Source organism: Mus caroli, chromosome 11, assembly GCF_900094665.2.
Source record: "Mus caroli chromosome 11, CAROLI_EIJ_v1.1, whole genome shotgun sequence".
NCBI classification, from domain to species: Eukaryota; Metazoa; Chordata; class Mammalia; order Rodentia; family Muridae; genus Mus; species Mus caroli.
The window spans coordinates 45,427,361-45,446,057 of record NC_034580.1 but is presented as its reverse complement, the minus strand read 5'-3'; positions in this window follow the sequence as shown (position 1 = coordinate 45,446,057).

Sequence of the window (18,697 nt, the reverse complement as noted above, 5' to 3'; positions counted from 1 at the left end):
GGGTTACATTTCCAAAGACCCAAAGACCCAGCCTCTTAAATAACCACAGCATCTCCCAGTACTGCCCGTGGGGAGGGTGGGGCAGGGATGGGCAGGGCAGGAGTCTCGGGTAGGAAGTATTATATTGGATTTGTCTAATGAAAGCCAGAATGGTGTGTTTAACATCAAACTTGTCTTTCTGCTCTGTGGTTCTAAAGCAGTCACAATACATAAAGCGAGTGTTGCGAGCATTAGACAATAGCCAGACAGGGAGAGAAGGACGCCCGTCAGAAAAGACCCATGTGCCCCCTGGTTCTTGACCGTGCACAAACTTCCGGACCACAGCACAAAGGAAGAGTCAGCACACCTCACTGAGGGAGCCCAGATGCTAAGTCAAGAAGGCAGAGAAAAGGTCTGGGCCTGCAAAAGCACCTCAGACTTAGAAATTTGGGCAGCATGGAAGAGCGTATTGTGCGGACAGAAATGGCAGTGCTCAGACTGAGAAATGAACTGTACGACGGGTAGTAAATAAGGAACAATTAATACGTGAGCAAAAGGTAAACTGAAATACTACGTGTCACACAACGCTGAGAAACATCAGGGACCTGACAAAGCAGACTGGAAGCAGAGATCGCGCATGTGTGCGCACCGTGCTCCCTCCTTTTCCACTCTGTTGGAGTGGGGTCTCTCTTATTTTCGATGTTGCCCTGTGGACATCAGGGTAGCTAATCGATGATTCACTAGATGATTCACAGGCCTCTCCCTTCCATTCTTGCTGTAGTCGTGCTGGGGTTACACATACCTGCCACTGGGTCTCACTTTTTACCTGTGTTGTAGGATCCCAGCTCGGGTCCTCAGGCTAAAGAACTTAGCCCTTTTACCTATTGAGCCATCGTCGAGTACAAAGGATATATTTGAAACATTAATCTAAAGACCATGTCCCAGAAACATAATTCTCAGCTTGGGGGGTGTGGGCGTCGGAAGGGTCATCTCCCTCAGAGGACATTTAGCAATCCCTAGAGACATTTTGACTGTGTCCATGGAGCATATTACTGCCATCTAGTGGTTAGAGACTATAGATGCAGCCAAGTACCCTACAGTGCACTTGACAGACTGCATGGATGCAGCCCCAGTACCCAGTGCATCAGTACTGTCAGAGTGGACAAATCCCACCCAAAGCCAGAGCTACTCTAGATCTCTGTGGCAGCTGTTAGCCAGCCTCTCAGTGCCCTAGTGGCTCTCTTCTTGATCACACTCTTATATAATCCCCCGTACGCTCAAATCCCATATAGCCCCCATAAAGAAGCTCCAACCAGGGAAAGAGAGGAACCCGGACTAGAGCCCACCAAGGCCATCAAGCAAGTGTCCAGAACTTGCAGGAATCGTCTGCAACCTCAGCCATACATGAGCATTATGAGATTACAGCCCCCTGTGACAGCTTGCCTGAAGTATCCCGAGAGACCCTGAACCAGAAAACTGCTGATTTAAGTTTTGAGGACCACATTCTGGGTCCTCAAAAGTAATACAACAATGAATTCTTGTTATTGTTTTAAGGTGTTTGTTTGGGGAGGGTGATTTGTTACACAGCAATGGATAGCTGATACAAACCTGCTCTGGAAAAGCCTAAATCCAAGCCTTGATAGGGTCAAGAAGTTACAACAGCAAATTTACTGCATGCTAGAATTAAATTCTTTAAAGGAAGAAAGCATGATTCAATGTTTTAAAATGTATAATCTACAATGGCTAGCACACAGTAAAAAAAAAAAATTACAGACATGAACCCTGGTGTGATGGTGTGTTTCTTTAATCCTAGCACTGGGGAGGCAAAGGTAGGTGGATCTCCCAGTTGAAGGCCAACCTAGTCTACATACAGAGTTCTAGGACAGCCAGGGATAAATAGATAGATCCTATCTCAAAAAAAATCAATCAATAAATAAAATATATAAAATTACTAGACAGTCAAACAAAATTTTTAAAAAACAGTGTATACCCATTTAAAAAAAAATGCAGTCGATGGGGATTCTGAGCTGATCCAGATGTTAGAAACAACAGACAAGAATTTTCTTAAAGCATGTTAGAAATGTGTTGAAGAACATAAAGAAAAATATTATCTTAATAAGTAAACAGATGGGAAATTCCAAGCGAGAAACAGGAATAAAGGGAAAACAATAAACAGAAGCACCGTAAATGAAAGGAAAGCTTCCCAGGTTAGCTTCAAAACACATCTGAGATGTCAGAAGAAAGGATCAATGAAGTGGAGAAAAATTTCCACTCTGAAGAACAGAAGTAAAAATCAGCCCGAAAACATGAAAAGAACCCATGGCCTGTAAGAACCCACGAGACAGCCGGGCTTGGTGGCGCACGCCTTTAATCCCAGCACTCAGGAGGCAGAGGCAGGCGGATTTCTGAGTTCGAGGCCAGCCTGGTCTACAAAGTGAGTTCCAGGACAGCCAGGGCTATACAGAGAAACCGTGTCTCGAAAAACCAAAAAAAAAAAAAAAAAAAAAAGAACCCACGAGACAGTCCAAGTGTCCATCCAAGTGTCCAACCAGGTGATGGAAAGAAAAAAATATCCCCCAAGGAACGACTGTTACTGGAGAGGGGCTGGTGAGATGGCTCAGTGAACTAAGGGGCTTGCTGCCAACCTGGGTGACATCTGCACCACACCTCAAAGGCTCAGGAAACATTGCTACAAGGGGGTAGGAAGTATGTAAGAGCAGCACACAGCGTGAAAGCCTGCATAATAACCAGTGCAATCATGGATTCTCCATAATCAAAGTTACCTGCACTGGGCCTTCACAAGACTGGCCTTGTCGACAATCAGTGATGGAAGGGAGAGGGCATCACAGGCATCCTCCTGCTGAGTTATTGGCTGGTGATAGTTTTTAGAAGATGGGGAACTGTATATCCACTGCTGGACACACTAAGGCCCCAGTGGACAGGACCACACCCATACAGATGATCTTAGCTTAACTCGGCGGGTCACAAAACAAAATAAATAGACATGAATGTAAGAAAGAGGTTTGTAGGGAAGGGAGATAGACAGGAGTGGTATGAAGACAAGAAAGGGAAGGAGGGAGGGAGGGCAATAAGTGTGTGTTATGTATCTGTAAAATGGTTTTTTTAACTAATTAACAAAAATGTAATAATAATAATCAGTAATAAAGTATGAAAGAAGACATGAGGTGAAATGATAATAAGAAAACTGATGTGATTTTATTGAGATGAGACTGAAGAGTATTTTTGAGGTTAAAGAAAGAGATTTCATAAAAACAAGAGGGATAACTCAAAAGGAACCATAAAAATCTTAACTCTACAGAATAACTAAGCTTTGAGATTCATAAAACAAGTAACTAAAATAGAGAAATAGACAACTCTTTATTCACAACTAGTGGGAGTTAACATCTCCCTCATAGCAAGCTATAGAACTAGGAAATAAAGACAAACTGGTAAAGGCTGGAGATGTGCTCTGCTGTTAAGAGCACTTGCTGTTCTTCCAGAGGACCTGAGTTCAGGACCCAGCAACCATGAAAGGCTCACAGCTGTCTGTCGCTCCAGCTCCAGGGGATTCAACTACCTCTTCTGACCTCCACAAGCTTGTTCTAATTGACAATTTTGGGACATCTTACTACACAGCTCCAAAATACACATTGTTTTTTGGGTGCAAATGAAATGCTCACCAACATAAACAATACCCTGGGTTATAAAGTAAGTCGTAGTACATTTCAAAAGATTTAAGTCCTAAGAGTCAGCTTCCTGACCACAAGAGAATTAAGTCAGAAATCATAGCAAGGTATTAAGAAGTTCCTCCAGATATTTGGAAAAATAAACAGCATACTTTTAAATAGCTTGGCAGGAATGTTGGAGATGAAGTTCCATGGAACAGGGCTTGCCTAGCGTGTGTGCAGTCCTGGGCTCTAGCACTGTCAGACATCAAAAACATAAGGACGAGGAGGAGGAAGGGAGGGAGGGGTAGAGGGAGGGAGGGAGGGAGGGAAGAGTCACTAGAGATAGCTGAAAATAGTGGAAACAAAATAATTAAAATTTATGGAACTCACTTAAAGTAACGCCCACAAGAAATCTATAGCTCTAAATGTCCATAAGAGTAAAAGAGAAAGCAAATATTAAACTAAGTTAATCGTTGTCATGTCTGTATTAGCCATCAAAAAAAAAAAAAGAAAGAAACAAGGAGAAAAATAGTAACAAGACCAACTGAATGGGATATAAAAAAAAACAACCAAATGGCCCAGTTTCAGTCACTGTTCTATTCTATTGCTGTGAAGAGACACCATGGCCAAGGCAATTCTTATGAAAGTACTGAATGGGGGCTTGCTTACAGTTTCAGAGGTTTAGTCTATTGTCATCATGGCAGGGAGCAGAGCAGCTTGCAGGCAGGCACTGAAGCAGTAGCTGAGAGCTACATCCTGATTCATAAGCAGAGACAGACAGACAGACAGACAGACAGACAGACAGACAGACAGATAGACTCTGGGCTAGGCAGGGGCTTTTGAAACCTCAAAGCCCACCTGCAGTGACACACTTCCTCCAAGAAGACCATAGCTCCTCATCTCTCTAATCCTTCCAAACAGTTTCACTCCCTGGTAACTAAGCATTAAAATATGTGATATATAGTTTATGGTTTTATAAAATATTTTAAAATAGCCTATGGGGGCTGTTCTTATTCAAATAACCATAGACACAGAAAAGAGTAAAACCAAAAGATAGATAATTCAAAAGATGGACAAAAATTTTTAAACCCTAGTAATACTGAAGAAGAAAAAGAGCTCAAACTCTGAGATACATTAAAATTTTATTTGTGATTGGCACAAGTCATATATAAGCCGGGCGTGGTGGTGCACGCCTTTAATCCCAGCACTCGGGAGGCAGAGGCAGGCAGATTTCTAAGTTCAAGGCCAGCCTGGTCTACAGAGTGAGTTCCAGGACAGCCAGGGATATACAGAGAAACCCTGACTCGAAAAACCAAAAAAAAAAAAGTCATATATATTTACTCTATACAGCATTATAAACACCACACACACACCATATCTGAAGTGGAAAATGAGCACTAAAAGCATTAAAAGGATAATCACAAAATCTCACCCCCAAATTTATAATAATAAAGTTCAGCAATTTAGACAAGTATTCCTTGATCCATACAATTTACCAAAAGTGACACAAAGAAAAATAGAAAAAAATAAATAGCTGTATTTTTCAACATCCTTTTGCTTCATAACCAACCTCCAAACTTAGCAACTTAAAATAACACTGCTCATTCTGTTGTTGCTAAGTCAACTGACCTCAACTGGGTGGTTCTTATTCACTGATGCCAGGCTGCAAGGGACAGCGTCTGGTACACCACCTCCCCTACATGGCACCAAAATGTGGCGCTTTGGTAACAATGGTCTCAGAGTCACTGGGCTTTTGACATGGTGGCTGGTTTCAAGGAAGAAGATGTATACGAAAATCCACAACAATTGTGGGAAAGTATAAGTTATAGGATTCCCAGGATCTAATTTTCAAAACATACCAAAAATCTCTGGCAAAAACCAAATGCTAATTTTGGGAAAGAAAACAGATCTATACATCGATGGGACAGAGCAGCACCCAGAAAAAGAGCCAAGAACACACACTCCGTTGATTTCACCCAAGGTGCCAAAGTGATTCAGTAGAGAAAATGAATTCCTTCCTATTGTAGCATAACAAATTTCATTACTTAAAATGACAATGATTAATTATTGCACATATTCATATATTTCTATAGGTCAGAAGTCATAGTGTTGAATACCATGTTCACTGTTTAAGATCTCAGATGGCCAATAGCTAGCTGTCAGTCACCCTACATTCTCATATGGGACCCAGACTCTGCTTCCAAAAATGTTCCTGTTTGTTGCAGAACTGAAAAACTTAGCTCAAACCAACAGGAGACTCTCTGTGTGAATTCCTATGATCTCTTTTAGGATCAGGCCAGTGGACAGGGATGCTGCTGCTGCTGCTTCCTCCTCCTCCTGTTTTCTTTTTGTTGTTTGTTTGTTTTTGGCTTTGGTTTTTTGAGATAAGATCTCTCTATATAGCCCTGACTGTCCTGGAATTCACTTTGGCTGGCCTTGAAGTCACAGAGGCAGATCTGCCTCCCTCTGCCTCTCAAGTGCTGGGATTATAGACCTATGCCACCATGCCCAATGATTCTTCTTCTGACCAACCCAAAGTTCAGTAATTGGAGGCATTAATGAAATTTGCAAAATCTTCTGGCATGCAACAGCTAATAATCACAGAAGTGATTGCCTTTCCAGGAAAGGGGATTAGACTGTGTGTCTTATTAATTCTTCATGGTCAACTTGACTGTATTTCGAATTATGACAGACCTTGAGAGTGTCTATGGAGTTTACACAAATGTCTAACTGAAGAAGGAAAACCCCTTGAGAACCCTGCTGTTGGTGAGTGCAGAGATCTAGAACAGATTATGAAGGGGGAAGAAAGTGAGCTGTGCTCCAGCGTTCATCTCTCTCTGCTTCCTGGATGTAGAAGCAGCAGGAGCAGCCACTTCACACTCCTGCCCCATGCCATCCCTGTCACAATGGACAGCTCCCTCGAGCCATCAGCCGAAACACCCACCCGCCCTTCTGCAGGCATACATTTCCACAACCTATTTAATAAGAGTTCAAGTTTCCCTCCTGCCCACCACACACCAGTGGTAGTGGAAGTACATGGGGGGAAGTAGACCTGCTTAGAAATAGTTCTTTGGAGGGTGATTCCAGTCTTCATTGTCAGGATATCAGTTCTACTAGCAAACCACCAAACATGAATTGCCAGCTGCAGACCAGTCCACTCGGCAGACACCACGCACGAATCAGCAAAGGCAGTTCAATCCAGAAGTCCACGGAAGTGGTGAGAAGCTGCAGGAACCTCACGAGAAGTTCTTTGGCGAATTTCTCCTATGAAGTCCCCATGAGCGAAGCTCAGCAATGCAATGTAAAGCTAACCAATACGCGCATGTCATCAGTGAAGAACAGCAACGTAGAGCAGAGCAAACCAATGCTCAACCTCCCACTGTCCGTGGGGTCATATTTATATTCCTTCTGAACATCATGTGACCTCTCCCATGTTGGCTATAGCAACACATCCTTTCACCTGTGTCTGCTTCAGCAAAATATCCTTTCACTTGTGTCTGCTTCAGCAAAACATTCTTACACCTGTGTGCCCTAGCAAACCATCACTCTACATAACTGACTTTGCAAGCAAACCAGACGTTTCCGCTTCACCCTTCCATGGCTTATAGCAGGTATCTTGGCAACAAGAAAGGTCATTAAGACAGGGTGTGCACTAAGGATCTGGAACCGGGAGGGGTTTTGATTGCTTCTATAACAAATTATCCCAGTGTGGTAATTAGAAATAATACAAATGGTCTTACAGCTCTGTACTTCAGAAGTCTAGAAGGATCTAACCAGGATAAAATCAAAACATCATCGGGGCTACATGATTTTCTAGGGACCACACGGAGAATCTGTTTCCTTACAAGTTTCAGCTTCTAAACCCTACCTACATGCTTTGGCTCATAGATAGACCTGGCCTCCATTTCCAACATCAGGAACAGTAAAATAAGTTCAGGGCATTATACATCACTCTGGATTTCCTTCTCCACATTTAACGACCTTCTTTATTGCATTAGACTGCCCTGGGCAGTCCAGGGTTTTCATGCTATGGTCAAGAGATTAGCAACAGCGATTCTGCATTTGTCCTTCTCATCAAGGTTCCCAGATACTGGACATGGACATCTTTGTGATGTCAGGAGGCATCCTGCCACATGAGCCACCCCAGGGCTCTTTCTGTTCAGATTAGTCTTTTCCAAAAGTGGTGTTTGGTCAAGAACATCTGTGTAGAGAAAAGGGACCCAATGCCCACTCCCCTGGTTAAAAGAAAAGAGATTCAAAAGCTAAATCTAAAAGACACACAGATGGCTCGTAAGGACATTAGCACCATTCATTATCACGGCCTGGAAAGACGCTTCAGAAGTTGAGAACACTGGCTGTTCTTCCACAGGTCCTGTTTGGCTCCCAGCACCTACATGGCAGCTCATAACTGCCTTTAACAACAGTTCCTGGGAATCTGACACCCTCTTCTAGCCTCTGTGGGCACCAGGCATGCATGCAGTATGTGGACATACATGCAAACAAAATACCCATACACATAAAATAATTTAAATTTTTAAAAAATTAAAAACCAATGTTCATCACTATGCCGGACCTGGAAATGCAGACCTGTCATTTCCGCTACTTTGGAGACTGAAAGAGAAGAATCACAAATTAAAGGCCTACTTGAGATAGTGAGTACAAGGTCAACCTGAATAACTTAGTTAAAACTTGTCTCAAAAGAGTAAAAATGGGGCTAGATAGATCAGTTGTAGTGTCCCTGCTCAGCAACAAATTAATCCCTGGCTTTAATCTCTAGCATACATACCTGCAAAAAGAGTCGATCATTATTAGAAAAATGTAAATTAAACCTAGAAGGTAAAACTTTACATTTATTGGGATGGCAAGGAAAAAAAGAAAGAAATACACAAATCCATGAGAACAAATCTTTCTTTAAAATCCCATCTCCCAACATCCTTAAATCACCAGTCAAGTTTTCAAATGGATTTTGGTGAGGACAAACCACAACCAGAGCACAGCCATCCCAAAGAAAACTGAAAACGTCCCTGTGGAAATCTGCGCATTGTTTGTCATCCCCAAACGGATGGAAATGCTCCAGACCCCAGCAACTGAGGAATGGGGAAACAGTATACCCACACACGGAAGATCACTCCACTGTAAAGAGGAAGGGCTTCCATATGCTGGAATGTTTTTTAAAAAATCATTTCAGAGATAAAGTACTGAGAACTGGACAGTGGTGGGACACACATAGCATCCTGAAAATACAGAAGACTATGGTCAGGCATTTGGGGTAAATGTTAAGTTATGTAAATTACATCTCGGGGGGGAAAAAAAACTTAAGTGGGAAAAGGCCATGTACTTATGAAAAGATAAATTCAAAGATGAAATACCTAAGATACCCTGACTGGACAGTAATAGATTTTGGAATTGATTTTGGTGATAGGGAATATAAATTTGAGCCCCAATTAAATGATATTGTTATTGTTCACTCTCCCCCCCAAAAGATCCCTCACCTTTACCCGTCCACAAATAACCCTACTGAATTGTTGTTTTACAAAACTCAAGTTTAAAAGCCAAGCTTGTTCTCTGGGACCTACAGGAATCTGGGAAGTGATTTTCCATTGCCCATGGCTTTTAGGGGATGGGAGGGGAGTGTCAGAATGGGGGAAGTCATGACTTGGCCCAGAAGGGCACAATGAAGAGGAGAAACCAGACTGGGCAATTGGCTCAGTCAGTGTATTTGTCAGAATTCTCTAGAGGAACAAAATATATAAAGAATACACACACACACACACACACACACAAACACACATGTGGTAGTCCAGTTAGTCCAGCAATCCAGCAATGACTGCCTACCAATGGACAGTCCAAGAATCCAATAGCTGTTGAGTCCATGAGGCTGGATGTCTCAGCTGGCCTTCAGTATATGCCAGAATCTCAAATAAGTAGACTCTAATGCCAGTGAAGGAATAGACTTGCCAGCAAGATAGAGAGCAAGCAGGCAAAGCAGGCTTCCCTCTTCCATACCTTTTATATAGGCTTCCAGAAGGAGTGGCCCAGATTAAAGGGATCTTCTCACCTCAAAAGATCAGGAGTAAAAATGGCTCTTCCTGCTTCAAGTGATTTAATCAACAACAACAACAACAAATCTCTCACAGGTGTACCCAGCCACTTGGGTTTTAGTTAATTCCAGATGTAGTCAAATAGACCATCAAGAACAGCCATCTAAGTCAGTAAGATGCTTGCTACACAAGCAAGAGGAACACAGGTCAGACCCCCAGCACCCGTGTAAAGGCAGGGCCTGGTCACACATGTCTGCAATCCAAACACTGGTGGGCATGGTGAGAGAAGACAGAAGGATCCTTAGGTGTTGTTCATCAGTGAGCTCTGGGCTCAGTGAGAGACCTTTCTCAAAAATAAGGTAGAAATGCCTGATGTTAATCTCTGGCCTACACACACACACACACACACTTCAAACAAAGAAAGAAAAAATGATGTCAAGAGGAAAGACACCACCTCCAAATCCAAATTATTTTTCTTCTTAGCACAGTAAGAAGTTTAAACCCTTTGACCCCATCTTCCTGTCTGGGCATCGTTCTGAGTTCTCTACCACTAGCAACCAAGGCTGATCTTAGGAAGCAGAGAAGAGCACCTCTGAGAGCACCCCAGGTGCGTCTGCAGGGTCTAGGGGTCATGGTTCACCTTGTGTCCTTGTGTCCTGGGTGCTAGGTTCAGTGACAGGGAGGCGGGAAGGTGCACTCAAGGAAGTCTACGGGAGCAAGGGGGGACCAAACAACCTTTGGGTCAGTTAAGACGTTGAGTGGAAAAGTCCAAATCGTGAGGCAAGAGATGTGGAGTCCTGGTCACCAAGCCTGAAGATGGCCAGAGGGAGAAGGAGCCGTGAGAGCTAAGGACCAGGCTGTGCTCAACAACTGCTGGCAGGAAGAGGCAGAAGAGAAGGCTGAGAAGGTAGAAATCCACGGAAAACAGCAGAGAGCTGAGTCTAGGGCATAAAAGAGAAGGAGCCTGTGGTCTGTGAGCCCAGGAACCCATGCAAGGTTCTGGTAGCTGCCCAGATTAAAAAAGAGTAGAGCAGACCAAAGATCACTTGCCTTTTACCAGCCTGGCCTCTTACCTCCAAGTTGATTTATCCTGTCGTTGTCGCTGATGGAGATGACGATGATGATTTCCTCACCAGCATCAGAAAGAAACACATCTCCATGCTTCCACCATGGACTAAGGACCAGTGGCTCGCCAGGAACCTGCCAGGTTTTCAAGCCAGACAGGGAATGCCGAGGCATCCAGCCACCCGGCTCTCAGCCTCATGGATGTCACTTGGCTCTTTTCAGTATTTTAACATCAGCTGACTTAAACTCTCCAACATGCGTGTGCTCATCCCTTTGGGTGTTCTCTGGAGACCCTGACCCCATTGGTTAGCTCCCTTCTGCTCCAAACTTAGGCAGCAAATGCTCCTCCAGGCCTGCAAAGACACTCCCTCTGCTAGTTTAGCTCCTGGGTGGTTTTCACAGCTCATTAGAGCCACCAGAATCAGCCTGGCCTCCATAATGAGCTGGTGTTTCCTTACAGAGAGATGCTTCACCCCTAATGAGTTGCTATAAGCACATACCCACTGTGGGTTAATAGTAGGGAATTCACATATAGGATAGATTCAGCTAGTCGAATTTGTTTCGTTTTGGTTTTTGTTTTGAGACAGGATCTCATGTAATCCAGGCTGGCATTGCACAGATGACCTTGAACTCCTGACCCTTCGCCTCCACCTCCATCTCTACCTCCACCTCCCAAGTATGACATTGCAGGCATGTGCAGAGAGCCTGGGGGGGGGGGGTCTCCCTAGGGAATCCTGGTGGCAGGAGAAAGGGAATTCAGGGGAACTTGCACTGCTCCTGCCGCCGCAGTGACAGCCACTTTGAGGACTACACATCAAGCCGGCTCTCCTGGCGTGTACCAGGAGGCCAAGGCAGGATGAACACTGAGTCCAGGAATTTATGGAACTCAGTTCTGTCCTTTCACTGTGTTGGTCCCCGGGATGCTGCTCAGGTCATTAGACCCAGCAGCAGGGTCCCTCCCATACTGCTGCAGGAGATCTTGTCTTTAAACACATACAAGAATACAAAGAACTGTGTGGCGCGGTCAGTGCTTTGCAGAGACTTGATGACACCTCCATGTAAAAGGACAGCCTTGCCCAACCCCACCCTCCCAGTGTTCACACTGCAGGCTGTATCCAGGTGATGCTCCTGCCAGACCCGGGTGTGTCCCACCAGGAAACTACTCTACAGTTTTTCCGGGTTCCTGTGCACACAAGTCCATCTGTGTGGATGAGAAAGCTGAGAACCCCAGGTACATTTGTGGAGCAAACCTCTGAGCCCAGGGACCATACTACTAATGGGTTGTCAGGTCCGTAGGAATACTTGCAGACATCACCCTGGTATGGCCACATGCAACTGAGCTAATGCCACGTCTGCTGTGCCTGCCATCTGTAGCTCCTCCCAGTCGGTGACTCCATCCAAGCCCTGCACCCTGGCTCTCCGTCCACTACCTAAGCTCCAGGGGATGCTGGCTCCGGAACCCTGTTCTGGAAAGCTGTGTTCCCTAGAGAGTTAAACCTGGAACCCACCATCGGGACATTGCACGGCTGACAGCTCAGACTGCTCTTGCCTTTTGGGCCCCTTGCCAGACTGACTGATTCATGCATCTTCGAAAATAAGACATATTTCCATGCCAGTTGCTACATTTATTAAGGAGAAATGTGTTTTAATTGACTGGCTTGGAACCTGCCCTCTCGTCAACAGGGCAGCAGCTTGGCCTCCTCCAAATTCTTCTCAGTCTCTCCTGGGTCAAGGTCAAGAGCTCCTGACCAATAGGAAGTCTGACCACCAGCTTGTCTTAGGGAGCCCACACCGCCCCATCCCCCATGCCTGCCTGCCACCCTGTTTCAGAATCCTCCCCTTCCATCTTGATTCCATAATCCTGAGGCTCAGGCAATTAAAATAAAATATCCTTATAGTCTCTCGATGTTTACTCGGCCAGCTGGTAATGCGCTAGGCAGGATCATCTCTGTTACATAAAGGAAAAGAACAAAGAATTAGGAATATGGAAGACATTCAAATGTCTTAATTAGTGCTTCCATCTGTAAAAAGAAAAGAAAAATGTTTGTCAGGAAAAGCCACGCCCAAGTACCTATCTTGGGAAGCCCAGGGTCCCCGAAGGCCCCATTCAGTCTGCAGCAGTATCGAAGGATGCATGGATATCTGTCCACCCCAGGGGAATGCTGGGAACTTGGATGTGAGCTTAGTATGGATGCTGGGGAGGGAAGCAGAGCGAGCCAGACCTGGGAGTGGATGTGGTCAGCGCTGTGAGTAGAACCAGGGACAGGAGCCCGCACAGTCTACAGCTCCCACAAGTCTTGACTGCACCTCCTACCCAATACCCACACCAGTGGTGGACCTTGGGCCTGGCAGGGGAAAGTCCTGGAATTCCAAACCTCCTCTCTCAAGACCTTTTTCTGAGGTCCCTTCAGTGTGTTCACTGCCACATGAGCTCTAATATGTACCTCAGAGGCCCCCTCTTTATTTCAAGCCACAAGGCATTGCCCAAGGCTAACCCAAGACCTAGGGAGTGGAATAGAGAGGGCCAAAGAGCCAGACTGTGCATGGTCTCCAGCTCTGCTCCTATCTGCTCACACTTACCTCTCTTTAAAGGGACACAATCCCAAATGGCACCAGGCCCAGATCTATGCCAAGAGCACTCCCCAAGGCTCCGGGATCATCTCATGAGCAGAGACTGCTATTGCACAGAAAGGAGCAGAGCTTCGACTAAAACCCTCTTAGTCCAAAAAATTCTGAGCTTCACGGCACAAGGCATATGCAGTGGGCTACAACTTCAGCCAGCAGCTGATGTCAGCTGCTGTGCCTGGCCCAGGTACCCCTGGTCTTTGGGTGGGTGCCCTGAACGCACATCTGTGCTTCCTGGCTCTCTCCTCCCACAGTTCCCTACTTTCCCCAGCATCTGGTACCCACATCAGAGCAGAAGCCCATTACCTACCAGCTAAACATAACTGGATGAGGCTTGTCCCCTGTCTGAAGCAAAGGATACCTCTCTTGTGCGTGAAGGAATGAGAGAAGTGAAAAGTAAAGCTGACACAGATAGCCTCTGGCTTCCAGCTTGTGGGATTTAACGGATCAAGAGGTTTCAACTATGGGAAAATCATTCTTTCTTACAATACATTCTGAGCTAGTGCCACGCAGAGTCCTCTGAACTGACTTCAGCCAGAACCTGCTTTTATGTCTTCTATCTTCCAAAGAAAATGTCAAATCCACTGGACCCTTGGGGAGGGATAGATTCCTGGGATACCTTGAGCTTAAAATAGCCAAACTTCTACCTTAGTCAGTGAATGTGTTGAATAATCTCAAGAAGTCTTGACAATGCCCCTTCCTTAGAGGAACGCACAGAGGGAGGGGCAAGCGTCGGCCATCACAGGGCACTGTGATGGTACTGATGAAGGTACTTTTCCTGCTTAACTCTGGGAAAGAGTAATTGCCCCCGGCTGGGGACAGCTCTGTGGAGATGACGATTTTGGACATGGCTTTTTAAAGTCTTGTTTTGTGATGTCTGGAGAGATGGCTCAATAGTTAAGAGCACTTACTGCTTTGGGAAAGGACCCTTGTTGAATTCCCAGTACCTACATAGAAGCCATAACCATCTGTAACTCTGGCTACAGGAGGCTTGGCAGCCTCTTCTCTCTCCTAAGGGTAGTAGGCACACGTGTATATGGTGCACAGACATACATGCAGGCCAAACACCCATACACAATAAATAAAGTAATAATTTATTAAAAGTTTGTTTTCTTTTTAATTTTTCAGTCATGTGTTTGTACACAGGAGTGCAGATGTTGTGGATGGCCAGGAGTGGGCGTCAGATCTTCTGGAGCTGGAGTGATAGGTAGCTGTGAGCCACCTGACATGGGTGCTGGGAACTGAATGCTGATCCTCCTAACCTCTGAGCCAGTGGACCCTCCCTGGTCTGGAGAGAGAATTTGGAATTCTCTGATCTGGAAGGAGAATTTGGAAAGCCAACCAGAACATACAGGGAAAAACTAGAACAAGAGAAGAAAGACAAACAAATAATTGCTATGCTGAGCTGAATCAAAGCTGCAAGTGGATCATCAATCAGGTGGCATGTGTAGCCGATCCTTAGAGCATCTCTCAGGTCGCAGCAAACTGGCCCTACTTAAACCAGCCCTGCACTGCAAAGCCTATGTATTTCCCTCCTCTAACTTTAAATGACTTATCTTCTTCCCTTTTCTTCTTTACCAAGCAGACTGACATTTCCCCCCTTGCGTTACACTTACCTGATAGAATGATCGATGATGGACCGCACATTTACACATGAGGTGCTCTGGTCAGGTCACCATAGAAGACAAAGAGGCCTCAGGACCTAGTACCCACCCCTCTACCCAACACACGGTGGGAAAAAAAGAGGGTGGGGAGTTAGGCAAGAGAGAGAAGCTGAGTGCTGGAGTTTGAATGAGATTTAAATAAGTCCCTTCCCAAAGGCTCATGTGATGGACGTTTTGTCTCCATTGTTGGAAACTGAAATGATAAAACTTTTCAAAAAAAAAAAAAACACGGCCTGGAGAGTTGGCTGAACTTGAGAGCATCTACTGCTTTTGCAGAGGACCTGACTTCAGTCCCCAGGACTCACTCCAAGCAGCTCACAACCAGTGTGACTCCAGATCCAGGGAATCTGACCTGTCCTCACATCCGTGGATACCGCACTCACATGCACGGATGTGTGTAGGTACACATAATTATAAATATGTTTTTAAATTTATTTTTATTGTAAATAAAAATAATTTTTAAAAGAAAATAAGTAGGTTGTGATGGTACATCACTCTCAGGAAGGATTAATGTAGGTATTCTGTGACCGGATTAATTTCTGAGAAAAGAGCTTGCTAAAGGAGCTTAGGGGACTTTCTGCTGGTAGCTGCTTGCCTTTGCCCTTCTCTGCCACGCTGTGATGGATGGCAGCGTTGGGTTGTCTGGACCTCCAGGGACCAGACAAATGAACCTCTCTATAAACCTGTTTATAAGTGTTCCTGCTTCAGGTACTTTGTTATGGTAACACAAAATGGACCAAGGTGGGGAAAGAGAGAGAAGTGGGGGATAGACTCACTCATGCCTCACAGGCACACAGTACTCTTGAATTTGCTACAATTTGCTACATAAAGTTGCTGTTCATCTTGAGAGCCAACTATGGAGCATGATGATGTATTTCATTAAAAGGTACTTGGTCAGTCCTGCTTCATCTCTTGCCCCTACAGTAATTCCACTGTCACTGGCACCCTGTGGGTTCCCTTCTTCTGCACACAGCCTTCATTCAATTCTCTCCCTTGACTATATCCTGCCCAGCCAGGATTTCGTCTTCCTCGGTAAGGTTGCAGGTTAGCTGGTCTAGGCCTTTGAAAGCCACAGAGGTGAAAGAGGCAGGACTCAGATGTGTGGCCTGATGCTCTGCTGATTCTCCCTCTGTCCCTTCCCAGCCCCCCTGGCCTGTGATGGGCTGGGAACGGTTGCTGGATGTGATAGTTCAAGTGTCAAACTTGGAACAAGCTGAAATGACATGCAAAGAGTCTCAGTAAGGGACCATTGCCATCAGGTTGGCCTGTGAGAATGTCTGTGGGTGTGAAAGTATCTTTTATTCTCCTGGCGTAATTGTCATCTCCCATCTGATAACCTAGGCCTGGTCCTGGAAGCTTCTAGCCTCCGTACCATCTAATCTATGCCTAGAATGTTTTCAGCCTCTGAGATTTGCTGCTGAATAAACTCACCCTTTCTTCTTTCTGATCTCTGGCTGATTCAACTCAGCTGTTCTGGCTCAAACTCCTCTCTAAGCTGACTGATTCAGTCTGGCTTCTCTCTTGGCCTCTCCTGAATTGCTCTGCTTGACCTCAAACTAACTCTAGCAATCTGTTCTAATCTTCTGGCTCCTTCTGTCTTTACCTGTGTCTAACTTGTTCTTTCTTCAACATGTCTCTTCACTTCAACTCTCCCGGTAAAACTGTTTCCTTTTTTCTTTTCTGTGGTGCTCTCTTAAGCAGACTCTTTCTCCTGTCCTCATGAGAGTTTGGGCATATCCTATCCCTGACTCATTCTGTCAGATCTTTCCCTGACTCATCACACTGTCTGCCACTCAATTTGACATCACTTTCAAGCGTGGATACATCCTTTTACAAACAAACTTTACCTTTATTGTTTGGGATTAAAGATATGTGCTAAAGGCGTGTCTATAGTCCAGCCAGAAGAATTAAAGGTGTGTGCTAAGGCAGAGCCACACACACCACAACTAGAAACAGCTTTTTTTTTTCAACAAATAACACAATCTCAGGGTTCACTGTGTGATCAAATATCCTGCAACATGGAGGGATTGTCTTGACTGATTTAATTGATGTGGGAAGACCCAGCCTAAAAGAGAGCACTCCTTATTCTGACCCCAGACTAGGTAGAAGTAGAGGAAGCCAGCTGAGCAGCAGGGATACATATACTCATCTCTGCTCTTGACTGTGGATGTGAGGTAGCTCTCTGCCTCAAGTCCCTGCCAGCCTGACTTCCCTGCAAAGACAGACTTGTGAGCAGAATGAACCTTCCCCTCACCAAGTTGCCTTTTTTTTTCTTTCAAAATTATTTCTTGATTAATCATCATTGTCTGACTATAAGAAGAACTGAGAACGCTTACTTACATTGGATAACAGCTCTAAGAGAACAACCTGAAAAAGTTTCGCTTGAGATTGGAAACTATGAGATTGGTTTACGACTATCTGTGCTGGTGCCTTTGTGTTTAACTATTTCTTTCATTTTTGAGATGATAATATAGTTACAACACTTTCCATTTCCTTCCACCAAACTCTGCCATCTACTGAAGCTCCCTGCTTTCCTTTAAATTCATGGGCTCTTTTCCCATTAGCTGTTGTTACGTGCATACACACACACACACACACACACACACACATTCACAAATACAACCTGCCCAGTCTGTGTGATGTTATTTATATGTATGTTTTCGGGGCAAACCATTTGGTATTGGGCTTGTCCCTCGAGGAAGTCTATTTCTTCAGCTCTCCACAGCCCTCAGTCGCCTGCAGTTCTTTGTGTAGGTTCATGGGTTTCCTCTGCCCTCACACTTTGGCATGTCTATTAGTATCCTTGTTTAGCTCCCATTTGGGAAGTCATGGTAGTGAAACTTTATGGGGTTAGCCTCTGCAATTCCTAGGAGATACAATCTCACGCAAACTCCCTGTTCCTTTGGTTCTTTACAATCTTCCTGCCCACTCTTCCACAACATTCCCTGAGCCTTAGGTGCAGGAGTTGTTCTGTAGATGTATCCATTGGGCCCCAAGTTGGTTTTTGTTGGAGTGTTTTATCCCAACAACCAAAATGAAGCTAGAACCCTAGATCATCTTTGTCCAGACAGTCAAGGAGTGAGACGCCCAGTGGACACCAGAGAACAGGTGGGAGGCTTGCCCATGTGTGAGTGAGAGCTAGCATTGGATACTCTCGACCCCATCCCAGAGGAGGGATCTTAACCCGAGACTGCTCAGAACAAGGGTGGCCAGCCTGAGCTAGGAATGTTTCTCTTTCCTCCTCCCCAGCTAGGGTGGTTTTCTTTGGGCTGATTGAAGCCAAGGATAGGCTGGAAAAGAGACACAAAGCAGGCAGGACAAGTGGCCAGAGCTCTGCTCTGTGGAGACATCCTAGTTCCAGCCTGTGGCAGGACAGCATCCTAAGTCAAGCTGACAAAAATGGCTGAGCCTTGCTCCCTGGGTGGCCAATGGCAAAGGGAGACACTTCAGCTGGCCCTGGCAGAGGACTCAGGAGCAAGAAGCCAGGCTCGGACCCCTGCCCACAACCCAGGGCTTAGCTGTGGACTGCCTGAAGTCACCACCAGAGGCAGGACCAGCTGCTGATGAGGTGACAGTACCACACTCCCTGGTGGTCCAAGCTGGGTCAGAGTTTCCCAAGGCCATCTGGGATGTGAGTGACCAGGAGAAGCTGGCC